Genomic DNA, 23,737 nt, shown 5'->3' with positions numbered 1-23,737 from the left:
CAAAGCTTTTATAAGGAGACAATGTTTCTCTGACACTTTACGTCTTAAGTAGTAGAGTTACCTATTTGTTTCCCATGGTCCTGTCCTGGGTGTAGGTAGCATTGAAAAGACATTAATGTTTTAGAATATACAGTTTTTTGTATTTTAACTGTCTTACAATTTTCTGGGGAAAAAAATTCACTTAGACCCATTTCAAGTTCACACTTAACAGTAATGAAAAAAATTGAGAGGTGCTTGGTAGCTGGCTTTTTCATCTTTACTAAATATTGTTTTACTTAATGTTTCATCTCTAATTCCTGAAGGAATACACTTGTCCTCCTACAGGAACTCAGCAACCAGAAATAAGCATATCTAAGGATGAATAGAATTGAAAGACCTTCCTTCTGCGATTAAGTAGTTTTATCTTTCCCTGCAGATCTACTACTTGCAAACAGGAATGAACTTTTCCAGTATAACCTATTGCTACGTTTTAATTAACTGGTTCCGACAGAAGCAGAGGATGCTTCTTGGCAGACAGCAAGCTGGTAGAGGACTGCATGTGAGCCTTTACATCAAGCGGCAGTTGTCTGCCAAGAAATGCCTGAACCATTTGTCATCAGTGCTGTTGATTTCATATATATGTTGGTGGTTTATATCTTGTGTCTGTTAATGTGCAGGCTCACTTTCAATCAGTGCATATAGTTCCTCCTAAATAACACCTAGTCATTGCTTCTCAACCATTCTGTCACCTTTAGAGAGGCAGTTTTACCACCGCCTCTTGGACTGGATCGATAGCAACACTGATGTTCAAATAAAACTCAGTTGTACAAACGAAATGAGGAAATATTTAAAACAAAAGAAGGTGTTTCACACAATGCATAATTAAGTGGAACTCTTTGCAGTGGAATATTAGTGATACTGGATGCTAATGTCCGTTCTAGAAATGAACGGACTCATTAATGAAAGTAAAATGGGCCCCTAAACACAAAAATGATGTGTATGATTAAGGACGGTCCTGAGCTCTTGCAGGCTGGGAAAGACACTGTCCATGCTTGCCACTGGTTTTCATACTCTTCGATAGACATCTGCTATCCAAGACAGAATGATGTTCCTAAACTAACAGTTGTCTCCCAGTGCCTTAGAGAGCGCAGCTCAGCATGCTCTGCCTTTATCAGATTTGGGGAAACTTCCCGATTTGTCTCCTAAATCCAAGGCACTGAAGCAATGGCCAGCTGCTGCCTATGGGAGGAGCGGGATGTGGCCATTCTGAGGACAGAGCAGCCGTGCAGCAGTGTGAGGTTTCCCGTGTTGCATGGGCCAGTCCTCCACTGGTGCTGCTGACAGGTGTGGAAAGGACTGAGGTCCCCAGAGGCTGGCTGCCACCGTAGGAAATACATCTTTCATCATCCTTCAGTCCATTATATTAGTGGGCGTTCCTAAGGAGGTGGAACAACCTGTATGCAGGCTGTTTGCAGTATTAAGCTCTCTCGGTTAAAAGCTCATTTTATTCTTTATCAGATTAACTATTTAAAAATCTTATATTTGCTGTACACACTTATCACTATCTTAATTAAAGAAAGCTATGTTTCAGTAAAAAGAGTGACGGAAATAATTATTGTTTGTACTTCTGAATTACATTTCCATGGGTAATGATCCAAAGCTGCAACATATTGTATGTTCCATAATCATTTGTAAGTCTAACTAATCATGATTAAAGAATATCCTGTCATACTGAGTAGTTCCTAAAACATCCTGCTCACATAATAATTCATTTAGATAAAGGCACCAATGTGAATAATTTTAAAAATGAACGAATTGAATACTTTGCCTCTTGGTAACTCTGTGTGGTGCTTACTTGCAAATAGAGCTATGAGATGCATTATATTAAACTTCCTAGAATTTCTGCCTTACCAGAATTAGTACGAAATGCCTAAAAGTGCTAGAACAGTGTCATATACTTTGTCACTTTTTTTTTTATTTTATGATTGCTATTTAAACCCAAGCTAGAAAGAATTCCAGTCAAATATCAAACTTCATTTGTAAAACAGCTACAAATACCAAAAAATTTGATTTCAAGGTAAGTAACTTTTTAAGGACTGCTTTTTTTTTTTTCTCTTTGAAGTCCCTTATAGTAATATTACATGTGAATGCTTCCTTGGTATTTTCCATGAGTCAGTGGCTATAAGGGATTATTAAAAATAAGCCTGGCTCCTTTAAAGCACTGCTAGTATTGATTTTGTTTGTTTGTATGAAAGCATCTGGAGGAGCTTGTAATATGGTAAGTTTAAACCATAGGAACAGGACAGATTTATTTGCAAATTTACTTGATTGTTTTGTTTAAATTAAGCCTGAATTCATTAGCAGACATGTGATTCCTCTTCTAAGCAACTTGGTATGTGATGTTTTTTGGTTTTGTACTAGAAAATAAGATGTCTAGTAAGAGAAAGATTTGTTTTACAAATGCTTTGTGGTACTTACTAGCCTGATGTAAAATTCGGGTATACCAACGGTCAGGAGTATTGCATGCAACAAGATTCCCTGTTCTGCAGACCCAGATAGTTTGGGGGTTTTTTTCCCTCTTGCTTAAAGCACACTTCCAAATGTAGTCATATAAGGAGATAATTTGTTAACTTTTGGAGGAGGACAACACTGTCCTCTAACAGCAGCTAAGACCTTTCTTGGAATTCATGGAGATGACAAACATTATTGCTGAGCACTGTAATCTTCACTGTTGGGAATAACTGTGATACTGGTGCTGAAAGTCATGGTAAGTGTACAGCACTGCTTGTAGAGAATATACGAGCCTAAATACTGATCTGAGTAGCTCTTCTGGTTTACTGATAGCTGGTCCTTGCAGGTACTGCTAAAGCTGTGTAATAAGGGGACTGTTTTACTTGAAGGTGTTGCGAATGAGTGATTTAGATCACTTAAAAAATCGCTGTCAAAGGTATTAGCAAAAGTGGTTTTAATATGATGTTGTAAAACTGCAACTTAAAAAAGTTTGATGGCAAGGTTCACTCTATTAACTACCACATGGAAGAAACATACACAGGAAGATTGGGTTGCACTCTAGTTAGAATGATTCACAGAGAGACCAGGGATACAAAAGTGTATGGAGGACCCTCCTGTTGAGTCACAAGGTTCAGAGTAGACCCCCTTGCTTTCTGAACTCCTGACAGAGCTTAGGTGCGGCTAGGTCCAGTCTTAGTCTCAGACTTGGGCAATGGTTTATGTCTAAGGGATTATATATGCAAAATTTATCAATTCAGCATGCAATCAAAGTTACCAAGACAAAATCAAAGTTACCATACTACGAGGTTATGCATGATATCGGTCGCTTACCAAAGATCTGCCATTGGTAAAAGGTCTCTCTGCCTTGAGGAGCAACCTTGAGAGGTGTCCCAGCTCGAGGGGAGATCACCGCCATGCAGCCACGCTGCTTAGCAGGGAAAGCTCAAAGAAGGCTCACTTAGGCTGTCATATTTATAGGCAAAGTGGCTGGCTCATAGTCAAATTACATGCAATAGGAAAGATATGCATGAGGCTCCTTGTACCCACAACTTTCTTTGTTCCTTGATAAATGAGTCTTGGAAAAGCCATCCGCTATTCATGTGTCAATTGCATGATCGGTGTTCCAAGCTCATATGCATCGATGCTCACTGTTTCACTCAGCTTCTTTGTGGGTTCTCAGAGAACAGATCAGAACCAGAGGAGTTCTTGGCCAGGCCGCGGCTCAGGTCTTTACCTCCTTTGGAGCCTGTACCAAACTATTGCTAGTTTGGTTAAGAGGTCGAGTGCATCCATCACAGCAGGTTGGTTCCACAGTCAGGGAACACATTGCATAAGCAGAAATAGAAGGAGCTTTTAATAATTGCTGTTTGTATGAGTAGCAAAAAGTAAATCTAAAATATTCTGAAGTGAATAAGGAGCATGTGAGTTTCAGATCCAGCTGGTAAGTTCCCAGATTCCTTTGAAGCTTTTTGATTTTTTGAATAAGATGAGTATTTTCCCCCCCGCCCCAGAGTTAAAATATTTTGGATTCAGCAGCTGTTCTTCCTGCATAATATAACCTTCTCTTTTCTAGGACTAAAGATAGTTATCTTCACTGGAGGAAGACAATATAAAGTTGATAATGATATTCATATTGCCATTTCTCTCCATGGCATGAAACACAAATGTGACAGATTTTTTTTTTTTTTTTTTCACCCTGGCAGTATATCCTGTTTGAAGGAACACAAATTTATCCTGATCGGGATGAAAGAATAAAAAAAAATCACAACAAAGTGTTCTTCATGATGATAAATGTTGGACTTTCTGAGTTTCGTCTATTACTCTCTACCAACTGTTAATTAGAAGTAAAAAAGAGAAAAAGAAAAAAAAAAAAGTGATGACATATCACCTAATTAGTTTATATCTGCATTTAGAATAGGAGTTAGTGCCACTTTTCAACCTCACTTGATGATCTTGGCCTCCTGTCTGACTTCAGACCTAATCATTGCCCACTTAAAACAACCATCCATCAGTGATGGTAGTGCTGTCTTATTAATGAGGAGCAGGCGTGAAATAATGATGCAGATGCTATTGATCTAGAGCTGCCTTTGCCAGGCTGACCACAAAACATTGCTGACTTCATATAGTGCTAAGACATTCTCCAGAATTTAGCTGTAGCTATTTTTATCTGGCTCTCCCTCTCTTGTAGAGGTCTCCCTTCATAAAGAATATTTAAATTCCATAAATACAAAAAATATAATTAATCATTTAGCAATCTTGAATAGTAGGAGGATGAAGTTTGTCACCTATACAAAAGTATTGGCCTATGTCCGCAAATCAGGAATGTAAGTTCCAGTATAGATGCCTTGGGGATCTTATCTTGCCAGTGTGAGAATTGATGGCATGTTTTATCTCCCACTTCCTTTCACTTAACTTGACGCTAATTAACAAGAGGACTTTTGCTTTTATGTCTTGGAAGCTTGATTCCTAATGCTGTTTGAAACTCCAGGCATACTGTATCAGCTTTAACTTCTGTGTGAATGCCACTTAACTCCTCCTTAAGCATCTTCACAGACTAGCAGTAGAATTCCCTGTTTGGTAGAAACTAGAAGACTGCAATTGCCTGTGGTTTTCTGCAGCCCTGTATTCAGATTTGGGTCCTGTTTGCCACCTACCATCCATCTGCTGCCACTTTAAGTGATACATCAGTACTTCAGTGGTGTCATGTTTTAGTTCCTTTAGAGCTCTGAAATGATCTTGATGATTTGTGTCGTTTTTATCGATTTATGATTTTTTTTTAAACTTCCGTATTTCATAGAATCTTTGAGTCATTCAGCTTGGAAGGGACCTCAGGAGGTCGTCTAGTCCAGCCTCACTATTGAGACAGTGCATTAGGCTTGTCCTTTTAAGAATCTCCTTGGATGGGAACCTGCCTAGGCTCTTCAGGACTGAACACTGGGGCAAATTTAGCTTTTCTGCAATGGCTTTGTTTCATGCACTGTGCTCTTTTACACATACATCTCTTAATTGTTCCTCCTGGCTCTCTAGAAGGCCTCCTGTTTCTCTTTTTGTTTTTAAACTTTAAAAACTTGTTTTTCAAAAATTACTTTGAGCCTGACTTAACAGTTTTTCATTTAACTTGTCAGACATTATCAGTTTCTGTATTCCTTAATTAGACTTAATATACTTTTAATTACCTTCTTTACAGTCACACCAAAAGAAGGTAGAAGTCATCTGAGCCTTTTGATTTGAGAATCTTGTGACTCTGAACCTCATCTTTTATCCTGCAAGCACTTATCCTCCAAGCATTTTACCCATTTGACTGTTCCTTTCCAAGGTCATTTCAGCTGGTCTTGATTCTCTTTCCAAACTTAAACATTATCAGAGTGAACCTTCTGCTTATAGCAGCACATTGAATTGGAGCATGTGGCCCCTGTTAGACAGTAATATGTCAAACTAAGTCAAGAGCTACTTTTTCTCTTATAGACTCTGAGTTTCTGCAAGAAGCTGTCATTACACTGTATAAAAGCATGGTTTATATCTGCTCTGATGCAGCACTTAACAGCCTACTCAGGGACAGAGAAGGATTTAAAATCGCCTCTGTTTCCCACGATCACAGTCTCTAATCTCCATTTGTATTTCAGTCTCTTCATCACCTTTAGTAGATCTAACACTGTTCTCTTTCTGTGCTAGCCGCATCAAAATGTACTACAGAATCCCTGTGGATTAACGTTCTGGAGATAACCTTGACTCCCAAGATTTCCTGTGATGTAGGCTGTTCTTCTGCTGTTCCAAGCAGACTGCCCTTCAGTCTTCTATTTCTGTCTCTTAAGTTCCTGCAGTGCAATTATATTGTCGCTGTTGATGAAACCCATCTCTGTTAAATAGATTCCCTATACTCCAAAAGCTTCCTTGTTCCTAATACTTCTGTCTCCTTTCTCCCAGTGCTACTTGCTCAGCTGCTCTGTGCAACTCTGCCTCTCAAGCTGGCCCCACACATAATGCTGAGGAAACTTCAAAGAATGGTAACAGATGCTGATTTCCAGTCTTCCACTTAATTCGAATTTTGCTTCTTGGTTTTCCTTCTCTTCCTTCTCTGCTTTGGAGTTACTGATACCACCTATACATACCACGACTGGGAACTCTTACTCAGCTCTAAGTACCTGAAGCCTTGTGGAGCCTCTGCCACCTGTACACCAGACACACAATCAACTGCCATCACCAACAATTTTTGTGCCTCATAATAAAGACCCTCAGGCTACTCTGCTAACGTAAAGTGAAAATAGTGGCAATTTACATTAATTCAGTGAATTGCTGTCTGCTGGAGTTCAGCAGTGGGTACCTTTCTCTTTCAGATGTCTGTCATCAGCGTGAATATCCACAGCAGGGGGACAGAGCAGCTATGGTGATAGCCTGCTGCAGCTGCCATAACTAAGCCTACTATAGCCTACTGTGAAACCAGGAGCCAGAGCCCTGATTTTGGTCTGAGAAACATGAGTTTAGAACTCTGACCTGTACATAACCACATTCTTCACTTCTAGTGGTTTCCCTTTTGCAGTTTGTTTGAGGAATTTTTTCAAAACAACAAACAAAATTGGTTTGTCCCATGGCAAACTTATTTGATATGTTTTTGTCATTCATGCATTGACTTTAGAAATAACTGAACAGAAATGCTTTATTGCTTGTTACATTAAACAAAAATCCCTGCTTACCTCCAGACTACTATAGTCTGATGCTAAAGCTGATAAACTGTTGGAAAGGATGATAATGAGAGCTAAATAATATCTGTGTGTGATTGTAACAGCTGGTGTGTTTGACATGAGCTCGTGAGCTATATTATTAAGTAGAATTCAAGCAGCTGAGAGGGAGCTGGTTGGTTTGTTCTGAGGATTTGGCTCTCAACCAGCTCCTGCAGTTTCACTTGATTGTGGTTCTACAGAACAGTTGGAGAGGGCATGTCTACCAGAAATACTAGTGTGAGTGCTTTCCCTTTGAGTAGCACCTCTAGATAGACCCAAAAGAAGAATTCTTTGCATGTGGGTTAATACTCTATACTGAAGAAATGATATGCTATTAACAGTCTGTCCAGAGTCACCATGCATCTGCAAAGAAATTCAGTCTCTAAGATGTTTGTCTCTTTCATTTATCTCAGTATTCAGTTCTGCCATTTTGCAGCATCAAATGCAATTGCAATAATAAAGCAGAATAAAGGGAGAGTAAAAACATATTGCCTGAAGAGTTAGTGGGATTGTCCTGTTTTGCAAATTTAATAGACAATGTACAACATATGGTTAAATACATGGTTCTGTGGAACCATTTGCAAGCAGAGTTGAGATTGTTGCAAATATACTATCTGAAGAATAATCCTTATATATAATTTTATGGCCAAGAATCTGCCTTATTTCTGCAAATGAAAGCAACGTAAAAATATCTCACTCGGTGCTGACAGTGGGAATAGATCAGCATTAATTTATCCTCCTTTAATTCTAGGCTACATAAAATATTTGGGAAAGTATATTCTCTCTGTGGATGTATTATAAAAGTTCAATTAGCTGATAAGTAGTAAATGTTATTGAATCATTGTACTGAATTTTTTTTCCCCGAAAAGTACAGGTAAAAATAGTATGTACTTGCATTTTACTCTGGGCATGGAGTAACTCTTCATTTCTTCATCTAAATCTTTCACAATATTTAGCTAGTTTATGTAAGATGCCATTTTGTGCTTTGACTCCATAGACTGAGTCTGATCCAGAGGTTATTTTTCATTGAGTTGAGAGTTAAGTAGATGATAATGTCCTCTCCTTATTAGCTTAGAGAAGATAAAAGCATAAACCATCCAGTAGAAGAGTCCCATGATTTTCATTTTATTGGCAACTACTAAGGCGTTCCATCAGATTCCCAAATCTGACTTTAGCAAAGAATCCTTCTACTTTTGTATCTTTTGGCAAAAATTTAAATTACTTCCATTAAAGAATATGTAAGCATTAATTAATTCTAAGTATTTTAAATACAAATCAAGTGAATAGAAGTTTATGATGAAATTGGGAAAGCTCCTCATCCAATTTGCTGTTTGAAGGATCAGATTAGAGATTCATTACAAAACACCACTTTGTGCCACGTACAAGTCCTGCTGCTTCAGGCTAACTGAAAATCATTGAGAAAATTGAATGCCTGAAATAGGAAGCAGACATCATTGCTGTTCTTGCATGCCTTTCATGCCTCCAGCAACAGGTACAGATAATCTTTTCTGCAGGCATCTTTTCTGCAGAAGAATCAGATATTCTTAGTATCCTTTTGGATTTAGCAATACATCTTGCTCAGCAGATCAAACCTGAAACAGATACAAACAAGGTTCACTGGCTTTAAGTTAGCATGAACTCTTGGGATCAATTTATGGAGACTGCTAGTTGGCCTGTGTATTTTTTTCGCAGGATCTATTGTTTGTGCTTTTCAAACAACAGAAATCTGAAAGATTTGAAAGGAAAGATATGAGGAGGGAGCTTTTTACCAAGTCTTTCAGAAATTGCAGGAATCCACATGCTATTTGTTTGCCATTTGTTTGTAAAAAATGCAACAGTTGAATAATGTTGATGAATGTTGTGGTTGATAAATGAGTGCAGTTCCTGTCTCTCCTGTGCCAAAAGCTTCCCTCTGCCATACGCAGACTGTATTTGCACCCTATGTGCAAATGACTGAGAAGGAATTTGGAAAAGATGTTCACATGAAAAATCCTTCGCCACTTCCAGCACAACGGATGCCAAGGGGAATTTGGGTTTTTGGCAGGTGATTGCCCCTGAACAGAGCTGTCATGAAGCATTTGAAAGACAAATCTTTGTTTTCCTCCAATCAGTGAATATAAGGGCTCATTTTGCATAGGCCTACGTGCACAGAAATGGGCAAACTGCAAACTTTTCTTAAGCCAGAGACTGAGAACAGGATGAACAAAATCACTTCCATGAATATTTGAAAGATGAGGAAGAGGAGTAGTATGTAGTGCCAGTGTTTCATATAAATGTTACTTATTTTCCTCAAGGAAAAATAGTTTAGGATGTATTTAAACAGCAGATTCAGTTTCTTAGCTCACTGTTTATATTGCAAGTCTTTTGTCAACAAGTATTATACTTTTGTATTCCCACAGGTGTTAGCTGGTCAGCTATCTCACTGTTTAATTTTTTTAGTAAAGCATAAGATATAAGAGAGGTCAGGAGGTGGTAAGATATTCTGAAGCACTTGGATTTTGTTTGATGCGGTCAGCTCTGATATTCTTCAGTCAACACCTTTGATTGCTTACATTAACCCACCTGACCTTGGTAACTCCTTCAAATAGTAGCTAATTAAGACAGACAGTACAGTACAGAGGGGACTCTTGTCATCCAGCTACATGAAGGCTGAAAATCTTATTTTAACATCCAAAAAAACCAACCTTATGTAAACTGACAAAACTCTAAAGCAAACAAGGAAGATCATTGCAACAGCGGTGTTACTGGAGTAGAGTCAACCTTCAATTAACAGAAAGCAATCTTCCTTCTGGCATCAAGGGCCAGTTCTGTCGTTTCTTATGATTCAGATGCATTTAACTACCGAAAGGCTCTGTAACTAGTTAATCTGAAGAACTAGATGTGTCTGGTTTGTTTCTTTTCTTCAGCCTTTAGGCAGTAATCTGTTTTTGCAGGCTAAGCAAAATAACCACACTAGTTGTTTTTGGAAGCTGGTTCAGTCCAGTTAGTGCTTTAAAGTCATGTTGTGCCTTGGGGGGCAAGTTGTCCTTAATTTTTGCAAGCATGACTAGATAATTTTACAGTCCAGTAGATCCTCAGGATCATCATGTGAAAAGGATATGCTGTGAAATTCATTCTCTTCCATTTTTCTTTGAAAACTCTTTTTTGTTTTCTTCAAACCAACAGCTGCAGAATAAAGTCAGCAGCTCACAATGCCGTTTCTTAAAGGATGCTATTTTCCCCAACTTGTTCTTAAAAACACTATTCATAGTATACAGACAATTTCAATCTTTTTCCTTTTATCATGCAAAACCAGTGAATAACTCAAACCTTCTCATCAGCATTTGCTGCTTGTAGGATATCTCTTACAAACATCATTCAGTCTGTGCTCAGTCTTTTCTCTCCAGAGTTGCTTTTATTTCCATTTATATTCTGGAGGGAAGAACAAACAGTCTTCCTGATTCCAGGCAAGATCAATAACTGCTGTGATGCTCTGGGCAAACATTGCCACGCTGCTGCAGGAGACTATGGGGATGGTACTCCGCAATCTGGGCAGACTTACTCCGATGTTAAATGCCATCAGCCTTTCTGATTTAGTTGAAGGTTGTGTGTTAAGTTAATATGGTTAGTAACTGACCCAAGGCCAAAAGTAAAGACTTACTGAGATACCAAGAACTCCTTGCTCAACCAGTTTTTTCTTGATGGACTACAACAGTTGGTGATAGAAGTAATGAGTGTAGCTGGTGCTAAGATGCCCCTTTTTCTAAATCATACTTTTTAGACGTTTTTTATATCTAGTTCCAACTTGAAATTACGGTTAAGGTACTGTAATGTTTTACTTTACATACCATCAAATGTAAAAATAATTTAGTGAAACCTGCAAATTATTCTCTCTAGGAATGGCTGTGTGAAGTGTTCGGTCAAACAGTAAAATAAAACACTAAAGCCATGTCATGAGTTTTGGTAAAAACGGAGAGAGTTTACATGACTGTCATGTCTTTTTTTCTTTCCCCTTGCTTCAAGTGGGGGGGTGGAAAGCAATGTAATGATACCTATATATGCTAATATGCATACTTGAACTCTTTATGAATACTTCTAACCATTATTTCCTCCAAATATATACCGCATTAAAAAATAATGTTAATCTTTGGAGAGAACATCTTATGGTTGTTTAATTATAGGAATGATTTTGAGGTTTAACTGTAAAAAAAGTTTTGACTGCAGGGAATTCAGAGAAGCAGTTGAATTGCTCATAAATTTATGACTTGCTGGCAGCACTGCTCTTCAGTCAGAGCACTTGTTTCTGACTCTTAAGGATTGGCAATGTCTGCTTGCCTCCTTATATTTTAGTCGCTTCAGTTTTATGGCTTGTCCAGTAAGAGCAATAGTCTTACAGTAAACAGAAAGGAATTGAATTAGTCTGCCTGATGATTTAACTTACAACATAAAAACAGCTTCTTAAATCATAGTTCTTTCTTGAACCCTCCTGTTTGGCTTACATAAAAAGAACTACAAGAGTGTGCACATTTCTTATATTTAATTTAAGGAAAATACACAAGCACTTTATTTAGGGTCATTTTGGATGTGCCCGTTATTCATCAGACAATCTGGTGACTATTGTCTTTCAGAGCAATCTCAACAATAAGAAAGAAAGCACTGAGTCAAGAAACCATCATCTGCTTTTCCTGCTATACAAAAGAAGTGTTTTCTTGTTACATACTTATATAAAAAGCCAGCTAGATGGTGTGTTAGAGGTCTTGTGGAGAAGGGAACCTGCAGAGTATGCTAAATTTTAGCATGTTGCTCTCCCCTGAAAAACAACTTCTTAGGAATGCATCATCGGTGCAACTGCTAGTGTTACAAAACTCACCTGTCACCGCGTCAAGCAAAGCTGTTTGCATAGTTGCAAATCCAGGCTGAATTTACCCAAATGGCACCTTCTCAATCCCATTGTTTTTAATGGAATTTACCAAAACAAATGCAAGAAGTAGTTTCTATGATGTTAGTGGTTGTGACAATCATCATAATTTACTTGTAATCTGAGAAACCACTGAGACATTAGGGCCAGAACAGATAAAACTCTTGGTTCCTTTTCCATATATATGAAAGTGAAACAGAAGTCAGTCTGTAGCTGCTGGTGGCAGAGAAAGATCAATGAGAGAGTTTTATGATCAAATGGCTTGTTCCTAAGTGATCCATGCTGTAAATCTAACAGAGTGACAGTTGGCACTGTCTTTGTACTTTTGTGATTATTTTACTTTTTAAGATATTTATGATGTTTCCAGTATCTGAGATCACAAAATCTGGAAATTCCGGTGTCAGCTTCAATCCTAGTATAAGCATCAAAAGAAGCGCTTTACTGTTTAAACATGGGACAGCCTTAATATACAACATTAATTTTCAGCAAATGCTCATTATATTTGATATATGTTTAAAGAGTAAAAAAAGCACTCTAAAAGAGTAGTTTTTAATTTATTCTTTTTGTATCCATGAACACATCAAGTTAATGGTCAGTGGAATTGCCCATGCTTGAAGAGGAACAGAGGGTCTCTGGTGAAGGACATTAGAGTAAACTTTAATGCAAATGAGACTTCTTAAGCTTTTTGTGTTTAACGAAGACTGTGTAAAGCCTGGAACTCTCTAATTCTGTGCCCAACATCATGACTTGTTTTTAAAACTTCGGTATTCAAACTTGTCAGTTTGGATTTGCATCCTGCTTTGTTCCTTGCCCTAATCCTTTTGTCACCTGCCTTGCATGTAGTTTGCTAGTTATTAGTTGTTCTTATTATTGTTATTATTATTAGTTTGCTGCTTGCTTCTTTCTAAAGCAAGCCACTACTACCTTACAAGAGAATACTCTTGTTGATAAATAATTTGTTCCAGTGTCTACTGAAGCTATAGCTTGGACAGAAGTAACTTAGGACTGTACTGTGGCCCTGTACATGCCCTAATGCTGTACCACAATATATGTATAACATTTATATAAAACTTTCAGTAGAAACTGAAACACAGGAGGTTCCCTGTGAACATCAGGAAACACGTTTTTACTGTGAGGGTGACCGAGCACTGCACAGGTTGCCCAGAAAGACTGCGGAGTCTCCATCCTTGGAGATACTCAAAAGCCATCTGGAACAGTCCTGGGCAGCTGGCTCTAGGTGGCCCTGCTTGAGCAGAGGGGTTGGACCAGATGACCTCCAGAGGTCCCTTCCAACCTCAGCCATTCTGTGATTCTGTGAATTTTCACTCACAGCTTCATGAAAACAGAGCCCCTTGGCTATCTGGAACACTTTGCATGAAAACAACCAGGAAAAGGAAAACTCCTTTCTCAGGGCTATGGCAGTACCACTGCAGACCCAGGACAATTGCTCTACAGCAACAGGAGTAACTCTCTCCAGAAGGGACAAACCCTGAGCTGCCTGGAGAAGAGTTACTCTGTGCTACCTGGTCTGAGGACGTTGTCAGTATGAATTTTAAACCATTTGAGGACTGGCCTCTGAGTGATATAAATACCTGACTTAAAATACCTGTGATCGTGTCAGATTGAGACTATGTGGTGATTCAGGAAGACCGCCCTTTTGAGGGGGACCAGAGCAAAGAGACGGAGTAGTTATTTTTTTCCACTGGCTCGGTGAGCTGACGAGGTTTGCTCTGCAGGTACACGTTAGCTGGTGGTCGGTTCAAGGAAGATGGCAGAATATGGTAGAGCCTTGGACCCTTTTGTCTGAAGACTCTTGATTCCAACAGTTAAGAGTCATTTTGCTAAGCTATTATTCTGACATTGGAGTAAAATATTAAAGTGAGGAAGTGAAGCTAGAAAAAAATGAGCGGAAGAACAATTAAAGTAGGCATACTTGGTATCCTGTTCACGTTGTTATACTTGTATATTTGAGAAGGATAATTTAAAACTCTTTCCATTAACAGCTGGAACAAACTTACAAGTATCACGTAACACTGGCTGAAGCAAACAGCTCTCCATTTGCTGCTGAGTTAACATTAAAAAGCAAATAGAATGTCCTTTACCTATGCAGGGTGATTTTAGCCTTTTCTGTGCCTGCCACCATGGTGTAAGCACGTACTTTAGACTGAAGGCATCACTCTAAATCACTTAATGGTATCGGAATTAAAAGATACAGTTGAATTTACAAGGCCAAGAATGAATCTTCTGTTAGCACTTTATGCTGCCTTAAGTATGTAATTATCGATTCACCATGCAAAGTTTAATGGGCTCCTCCACCCCACCCCCTGCTTTCACACAGATGGTGCTGCAAATCACCTCTCAACGGTCACCTGCTTGAAAGGAGAGTTTCATATGCAAAGTGCTATTCTTTGTTTAGATATGAAAGCTTGCAAGATGTAGAATGAGGCAGCTATTTAAACTTGTTGTTACAGCACTTGGGCTGGGTACACAAGATTAAATAAAAAGAAAATTAGGAAGCAGATGCTTGTGGCTTAACAGAGGAGTTGTGCTAAAAGATACTCTTCATTACTGGTGGATATGAGTAATTTTACTAAGGCAGCTGTTTCCTTAACCAGGAAAAACACAAACCTCTAAGATGACATCCAGATGTTTTCCGTATCGCTTCACAATGTAATGAGTTTCCATTGTGTATGCCGTATTTTTAATTCCATTTGTATTTACTTACAACCAATATATTTTTCAAATACATGTATCATCCTCCTTAACTGTAGAAGACCTGAGCGCTAAATACACGACATTTTGTGCTCTTGGCATCCTTGCCTGGTGTTAGTCTACGAGTTGCTTCTAGGGCTGACGGAGTCTCTCACCAGCATCCAAGCATTTGAATATCAGACTTCTGCAGGTTTGAGGGGGGTTTGTTTTGTTGCGGATGGAGGACTCTTGGGAAGGAGTTTTTTAGTGATAGTGTCTGTTCATCCTTTAGTTGTGCGGTTGTATGGTGCCTCTTACAGTGCTGCCTGTTGTTCAGAGCAGGACATACCATAGTGTTAATACATACATGGTGGGTTAATATCCTGTTCCAGTTATATGGATATCGGGTAAAAACAGAGATTTAAAACTTCCACTAGCTCTTAGGTGTAGGCTCAGTCCTCCGTCATGGGTTGCTGACAGTTTTAATGCCTGCTAGCTTGCCATCTGCCTTTGCTGGAAACACATGCATTATTTGACTGGAGACCTGGGATTCCAAGCTTTCTATTGCTGACAGGATGCAAGACTGGCATCCCAAATCTTTGACACTGATTTACTGACACTGAGCTGTTTTGTAATTTATTTATTTGGGGTGGTGTGGGATTTCAGAACCTTAAGATTTGAGCGCAGCTTTTGTAGGCGTGAGTCTTGTTACCTGTGGTTTGGGCCTCGGGAGCCAGCTGCCAGCACACAGATGATCTGCACACATGCAGCAAATCCAACTCATTACTCATTGTGAATGCTGTGTATTGCACCTTTGAAAAATGAAGGCTGCCCTGAGTTTGGGGTGAGGAATTCTCAAAGGCTTTTATACCTAACAAATTCCTTTTATTACAGGCAATCGGTAAAGTTTGTTTACTACGTTCATTACCACCTTTTCTTGAATTATCACAACAGAGATATTATTAAGTGGTCGGTTCGTGAGCTTTCCAGGTACTAATGGGTTGTAGCTAAGCTTTTAGTTGTGCAAGTATACCTAAGCTTTAAAAAAACTAATGCTTTCTTGACATTAGTAGATAATTTAGCAGTTACTTTTTCTCTTGTGGTCTAAAAGTTCTTCCTGTTAAATAGTTCTTGGAGTTTCTGTCTGTGTCAGCAATCTTAAATACATACGAATAGCACAAAAGGAAATAACTAAATATAACTGAAACAAACTCTTCCTTTATGATTTTTTAATTCTGCAGTTATTTAGCAATGCCTGCCTTCATTCCAATTTTAAAGTCCAAGTCAGATACGTGTAAGTTATTGTACATTAATATTTCTTTGTTTTATGCCTTGCCTTCTTTCTGCCGGTTTATTCTAAAATAAGATTTTCAAACACAATGTATCTACTTAGAAATTCTTTAGTTAAAAAACAACTGAAGTAATTACATGTGTTAAGCTACTGCTGATAACTTGAGGGGTTTTGTGCTTGTTGCTCTGTACATTTGGATTAAATCTGGAAATCTCTCACTAATCCAGTTACTTCCATTTGATTAAGTTCTCTACAGTCTTTTCTACAGGGGAGGACTCTTCATGGTATTATGTGACTTCTTTGGTACAATAGTCAGCTAGAAAAGGAAATTAATTTTCTTGCCATCAGTGAAACCATAACAAAAAAGGCTAATTGAATAAAAGAAGGGATTTTTTTTTTTCCCCCAAAAATGTAATCTAATTTTTGTAATAAGCATCTTTTTAAAGTGGATTTGCTTCTACGAGCTGGTGACCAGCATACTGGAGTATTCTGGAAAATGCAGTACAAATCTAAAAGCTTCCCCGTGTTTGTTATTTTCTCCAGTTGTGAAAAAGACACGTATTGCTCTAGCGGTTTGCAGGTGAGGTCGAGTTGTTGCTCACAGGTACCACAAGCTGCCTCAGTCTCTCCCGTAAGATTATTCGCATACTTCTACAATCACGATTTTCAAAAGCTGGAGACTTACGCGCACCTTCCCGAATCGCCACGTCATCTTGGGTGCCAAGAGCTTTCACAAAGTTTGAGCGCTCTGATGCCTGCTGCTCTCACAGGTGTGTCACATATAAGCTTTGGATTCCTGTGCTGAAGATCTCATTATAAATACTACCCTGTGGCTGTTTCAGCCTTAAATTGGGATAGAAAGTCCCCTTTTACTACAGGATCTATATTTTCCAGGCTGTCTCCACTGAAAACCATTTGTCTTTTAACACATTCCAACCCAGCACTGTATGATGGTAGGTGCTGAGCAGGATTGTGGGAATGGCTGCAGATTGCCATTGTTTTTAAATGAAACTTTCCTCCTGCTGTATACATCTGTGATATTGTTTATATGTGTGAGGGAGAGATTTGTATGAAAACTACTGCTGCTTTGAGAATTTTAATGAGAGGGGAGCATCTGAGATTATTTACCAAACTAATTTTTTTTTTTTTTTTAATTTAGTCCTTTTCCTGGAATTTCTGACATCTCCAGCCCCAAGATGCCCCTGTGCTGTGTAACAGCTTAACTTATGCTCCCTCTGCCGGCATCCCAATGGGATAGAAACCTGGGTCTGCTAATCTCCAGGGAGGGGGTGACATGTTTAAATTCTCAGTAAAATAAAATGCTGCTCTGTCTGATCAAAATTCTCGGGTGAAGGTGTGCAAACCTTGCTTTGTAAAGGAGCTAAAGCACACTTTTTTTCCTTTACTGTGCTTTTATGGAAACGGTGCTGATTTAAATTTCCAGCGCATAGTCAGCTCTTCACTGTCTGGGCTGGGTGTGCTTGGGATGCCCCGTTGGTGGGTTTGGCTCGGGCAGCACGGGCAGGGTGGGATGCTTTAGGGTGTTTAGTGCAGAAGCACCCCGTTCCCTCTGTAGGGAAACTTCTTGCATCCAGCCAAGCCTCTGAGCTCCAGGTTGGTGCAACCCCAGGAGAGCCAGGCCTGCTCCGCTCAGCCATCAGTGACCCTCTGAGGGGAGGCTTATGAGCTCTGAGCAAAGTGGGTACAGATGGGCAAAGGTGCTTTGGGTCTGACGCTACGCTTACAAACCAGAAAGCTTTCCCAAAACTCATAGAGTGCTGAAGAGCGTGATGCTCACTCTGGTGTCGGCATGTGCAGTCGTGCTGATTAGCTCTGGCTTGTCTTTGACCACTGTAGGTGCAGCCTCGAGCGGAGCCGCTCGTTTTTAATGCACTGTCCTCTTCTGTATCCTGGTAGGAAGACATGAGGTTGGGTGCAGCCCTGGGCTGGAGGTGCCGCCATGTGTTGGTGTGGCATTTCACGTGTGCTCCGCTCAGGTCCAGCAGGACCAGGGCTGGCCCAGAGCTAGCAAGTTGGTCTTGGACCCAGTCTGTTTCCTGGAGAAAATGCTGAAAACACACTCTCAGCACTTCTGGATCTGGGTGTACAATAAATACCACTACAGCTGTGAAGGTCCTAAATGAAGTCCATTGGGCTCCTTCTGTTGGTACTGGTTACCACACTGACGTGACCCATTACAACACTTGTTTCCAGGAATGTTATTAACTATCTCCTCACCTTGTAGCACAGATAATTCATAACTGACTTGGCTCAGCCAGAAGTAAGTGAGGACTGAATGAAATTAAACTCAAAACCACCTGCTAGTGTCAAGGTGACAGTAATTGTAAAAGCAGTAATTGCTGCTGAATTAATGCTAGCAGCTGGGTAACTTATCCAGGTGTCATAAACACTGAAAATATGTTAGAGGAAATGGTGTTAAATAATACTACGCTCAAGTGTGGTATCACTTGGCATTGAAGGTAGTGGAAGAATTCAGCTTACACTATTTCAAGCATTCTGGTATGTCAGGTGGAGTGCCACAATTTTTTGTAGCATTTCTAATCTTTTATTGTAAAAATGAAACAAATGCAAACATAGCAAAAATCCTGGATTGTCTTTCAGTGAAGAAGGTATTGGAACAAGTGCTTCTAAGACAGTTCTCTTTTGTTAGCAGATCACTTTAAACCTAAATCAACATTTGTTACGCTGAAAGGATTTCTATTCAGTGTTCTGAAGAGCAGCAAAGCAGCCTGTCCCTGTTCATTTTTCTGTTCTCGTTTCCTGTTTTTGCGCTGAAATATTCGTTCCTTACCCTACTGGGAAAGGCAGTCAGGTGCAGGAAAGAAAGCAATAAATCTTACTTAGTGGCTTGTCAGTTTCTATCTGTAAATATAAAACAAAAATGAAAAATGCTTAATTTGACAGAATTAGAAATGTGGAGAAAATGTCTTTGTCAATTGGGGAAAAAAAAAAAAAGGATTGTTTCCTCTGATGTTAAAATTTAACTTCTGGTTTCCCTCGTCTGGAGGACTTTTTAAGGCAGAACTCTGGCTGTTCTTTAATTCATGTTATTGTACCATGTTATGCTCTTTTTTAATTATACGTGCCTCGTATGCAATTCTAAGATATTTATTTGTTTCCTGTGTTTTCTTTTCTTCCTGATTAGCAACAGCAATTAAATCTATGATGAGGTAATCTAACATTTTCAAAGGGGTTTGTCATTCCAGCTAGAGGAAATGTTTTTGTTTATCCGGGGGAGATAATGTTCTTGCACTATAATGAAAGCCAGCGCTCATCAAATGACAGCTCTGGTCTTAGCCCTGTGGTTGCATCCTTGCAGGCAGATCCTCATTTCTCTGTGGGAACACTGTTTTCCCTAATAAGATTTGATAATGGACACAAGAGTCTGCAAAATCTGATTGATTGTGGAATTGGGTCTTCTAATATAAGCAATGCAGTTCTGAATGTGTGACCTCTTTTAACAATCTCTCTTAAAAGAACAAAACTTTTTCTCTAAATCTATTAAAAAAGATCACAAAACACGCTTTGATATCTGCATGCCACAAGATTGTGTAGAGAATATGAGTAACTGCTTTAAATTGAGTATTTGGAAAACTTAGTTCATTCAGTTCACAACTTCTTTTCATCTAAAGTTTGTCTCTGTCCTAATTCATGCCCCAAACTTCTGCATTTGCATCACTGACACAAAGTAAGCAGAACCAAAAAAACCCCATGCCCAAACTGCTTTTCTAAGCAAGAGTCCCTCACTGAATTAAGGTCACATTTGAGAGAAATAAGGAAATTTTTATGAGGAAAACAAGTACTGTGGGAAAACTGCTGATGGAAGTACTGTATATGTAAATGTGGTTACTTTCCTTACCTTTTTTAGTAATAGTGCTAGCAGTCCTACTGGAATGAAAGGTGCAGATTATAGTTGCTGAGGAAGTGGGTTAGTCTTGGCATTGGGAATCACGACGTGCGCAGGTACGGTGTTGTGCAAAAGCATATCCTAGCAGCTTGTGCGGTGGTGGTGTGGTAGGGGAAGTTCCCAAGTTAGTTTGTTCTCTCTTACGAAGACCAAACAATATTTGTATGTGTTTCAAAAATAATTAAGAACATCTAATGGAGTGAGAAAATAACGTTTTCCTCCCTGGCGTGGTATGTGCGTTGCCTGTGGAATGAACAGACAGTAACAGGAAAGCTGCGTGTGCACAGCAGTGAGGTGGATTTGTTGTTTACATGTTACTGCACGCTCAAATGTTGTTCAAAGAATTGCTGGCCTGGAGTAATGGTGATAGGGTTTGGTGTGACTCTTGTGTTTGTAAGGCACTTGAGATTGGCAACTCAAAGAACAACAAAGGTGCTGCTTTACTGAGCATTGAGCTTATTTTAACTAAGAATTCGTAGCCTACTAATATAAACAGAGTTCTCAATAGAAAATGCAGTAACTCTGTCTTCTGTATAATCTATCATATGACTATAGTAAGTACCTAATTTGCTTTAGTGCTAATTTTGAGTAGGACTGCAGAGTGTGAAGGAGTCTGTGTATTTATTCCATGGAGGAGACTTTCTTACACAAGACCTTCACACAGTGAGAATCGATATCATACAAGTTTGTTGGAGATCTTATATAAACCTTTTTTAAAATGTTAATAATACTTTGAGTTTAAAAAGAAGGATTACCTTGCATACAAAATCTGCCTTCTGGCAAAAATTAGGTTAGAGAGAAATGCTTGAGAAAGCATTTAATATCCTGCCTAACTTTATAGTGTTACATACTGATCATGTATTTCTGACTGATTTCAATTATAATTTTCTTTCCTGAATCACAGTGCTTCACTTCGAATAATTTTCTTTGTTGTAGTATAGTATCTAGCTGAGTTAAATGTCAGCACAATTTTTAGTGGTTTGGTTGCTTTTTAAAGGTAGCCACAATACTTTCCTCTGAATCTTCAATTTAAAAGAAGGGATTGATGGTGCTGTGACTTACTCATTGCATCACCTGATGAAGGGACAGCTGATATGTCAGGGAAAGAACTCCACAGTCCCTCTTCCTTAAAAAGTGTGCAGTCTAGAAATGATAGAGCAGTGGAGCAAGTCATGGAGGTCTTGGGAGTGGTTTGTAGACTTTTAGACTTGTAGGTAAATACTTAAACCATGAGAACTAAGTGTGGGGTGAAGGGTGGGTGTAGGCGTGGGACCGTGACAGCTTCTGCCAGGTCTGATCCAGTTGGAGTACTTCGTGTAAGTAAGCCTTCGTTCCTGCTGGCTGAGCATCCATGAGGAGGGGCCAGGAAAAGTCCTCGAACCTCTAAAGATAACCACTGGGATGGGAAATTTTGCTGTAGATCTTTTCCTTTATTATATATAATGTCTCTTGGTTTTGTGCTCTGTCATTTCTGCCTTTACTCTGTGCATCTCAGTAATGGCTGTCATACTTTTTGCTTACCAAAAAATGACTTTACTGAGTGATAGTGGGGAGAGGTTAGGGCTTGGCAAAAAGTTGAAATTCATGTCAGCAACAGAGATATTAAGTAGAAGTTTCTATTGTTTATTTACTTTTATTATCTCAAAAAATATCTTGCCCTCTACGATATTTATTTTTTGTCCAATATTGGAAGTTTCTGCAAAAAAAAATATGCTGAACATTGTGGACAGTATGTAATAATTACAATACCTGCTTTTCCTATTATTATTTTTTTAACCGTTGAAGCTGCAAATTGAAAAATAAAGCAGTTCCTTTATTAATCTTCACCCTTTTATCTTTGCTGAAAGAGCATAATTTTGCTGCGCGAAGTTGCTATTTATTGTGTTCAGTCATTCAGAGTGGTGTTGTATTCTTGTCATTCTTGCCTATACTGTTCTACTTAATAGGTAGTGATTTAGCAGTCAGTTGTTCAGCCACGTTAAATTAGCCCTAGAGATAAAATTGGACAATGCCCATAGTTGATTTTTTTTTTTTTAACTTTGGAAGGGGAAGGAAAATCACTAGCATGCATTAGTAATAACCTGTTGAAATTCTCTTGTAAACAAGAAGTTCATCTTCACCTTGACTTGTTCCAAAATTGTATGATGGTTTAAAAATCATTTTAAAATTCTCTTTTCCTAGTTGCCTACTAGGAAAATTCTTTGCTACATTGGAAGAGGTGCATTTTGGACAGGAAAGAAGTTAGAACGCCTGGCTTCACTGTGTGTTCTAACATTGGTGTTCAGAGCACTGTCCTTATCAGGAGTGAATTACATTTTCCTTGCATATCCGTATGTGGAACAGTATTTCCTTACTGCTTCATACTGGATGTGTTTATTTTTTGATAATCATTATTTTTGACATTTCCATTAAGTAGGCAATTTTATTTTGAAAGAAATTGGGTTGTTAATTTATAAAAGAAATAAAATAGAAGTGAAAAAATATGAGAGTTGGTAGAAATATTTGAAAGTAAAGCATTATTGCTGTACATTAAACCTTTAATTAAGATACTAAAATGTTACATTTTTGTCCAGAAGTAATTATTGTAACAGACCTCTTTCTGAGCTTTAATTCATACAGCCTGTAAGGTACAGCAGTTACTGAGCCTTGCTGCCACTGCTATGGTTAAATATGTATGTGCTTTTTGAAAGGGAGATCTCTTCTTGTCCTTAAATACACATCTAAAAAAAGTACTTATGGCACCTTTAACCACATTCCATAAAATAAAATATCTACCCCCTTTACATGTGGCAAAAGATAGGGTTTTACGCTGCACAGCAAATGCTTCTACAGAAATTCGGGGTCCTTGTGTGCCCACAGCTTGGGAGGGTCATCATAACCGCTCTCCTGTTAATACTTCAGTGTTTCAGGGCAGAGATGCTAAGGTAAGCTGATGTTGTGTCGCACCATATGTTGTGAAAGGCTGAGGACGCCTCTCTTGTGCTGAAAGAGCAAAGCATAGGTTTGGGTTCAACAGACCAAGGTGGAAAAATGTGGCTGCGTAGTGTAACGAGGGGAAAGCTTGTGTGCTCTTGGTGGGATTACTGTCGCTGGCTCCTCTCAAGGAAATCTAACAGATGATTATGTTCTGCACCAACTGTTTCTGAGTGTCCCTCAAGGTTTTAACTCTTCGGGAGACTGAATTATGTGCTGGATGAAGATCACAAATCCATAACTAATTCTCAGCAGAATCCACACAATTGGTAAACCAGGAAGTCAGAATTAATGTGGATTATGAAGGGATTTCCCAGCAAATTTTCCCTGCTGCCTGCCTTCAAGTTTCTCCCAGCACTTACATGCAATCCACTCGAAAAAGTTTTCTGACTCCAGCCATCATTTGGCTTCAAATTACTTAACCTCTCTCAAACTGTCTTGTACTGTAATTCTAAGTCTTGGACTGTCGTCACAGAAATCTTGAGATCTGTGTCATATGAAGAGACCATGGGGAGGTCTGGACCTTCTTTATGGTAATGTGATTATCCCAGAGTTTTATATTGTCTCCTGATGACGTATTTTTCAATAATAAAAACCTTTACTGAAAGTGAGATTTTATAAATAGTATTTTATTCATAGGGAAAGAAATTTCTTCATTACCTTGTTTTGACCAGCAAATGTCTTTGTTTATATGAATACATAAATATATATGCATTTTTTTTCCTTCTGCGAAAATTTGCTGTACTGTA

General features: G+C 38.8%; 1 protein-coding gene across 1 annotated transcript in view; it reads left to right on the top strand.

The window, feature by feature from the left end:
- The window catches only part of MAN1A1 (mannosidase alpha class 1A member 1), a 156,442-nt gene that overhangs the window by 63,396 nt on the left and 69,309 nt on the right, over positions 1-23,737 (top strand). The window lies entirely within an intron of this gene.

The sequence above is a fragment of the Mycteria americana genome, chromosome 3 (assembly GCF_035582795.1).
Source record: "Mycteria americana isolate JAX WOST 10 ecotype Jacksonville Zoo and Gardens chromosome 3, USCA_MyAme_1.0, whole genome shotgun sequence".
NCBI lineage: Eukaryota > Metazoa > Chordata > Aves > Ciconiiformes > Ciconiidae > Mycteria > Mycteria americana.
This window is presented reverse-complemented; position numbering and strand designations above follow the sequence as displayed.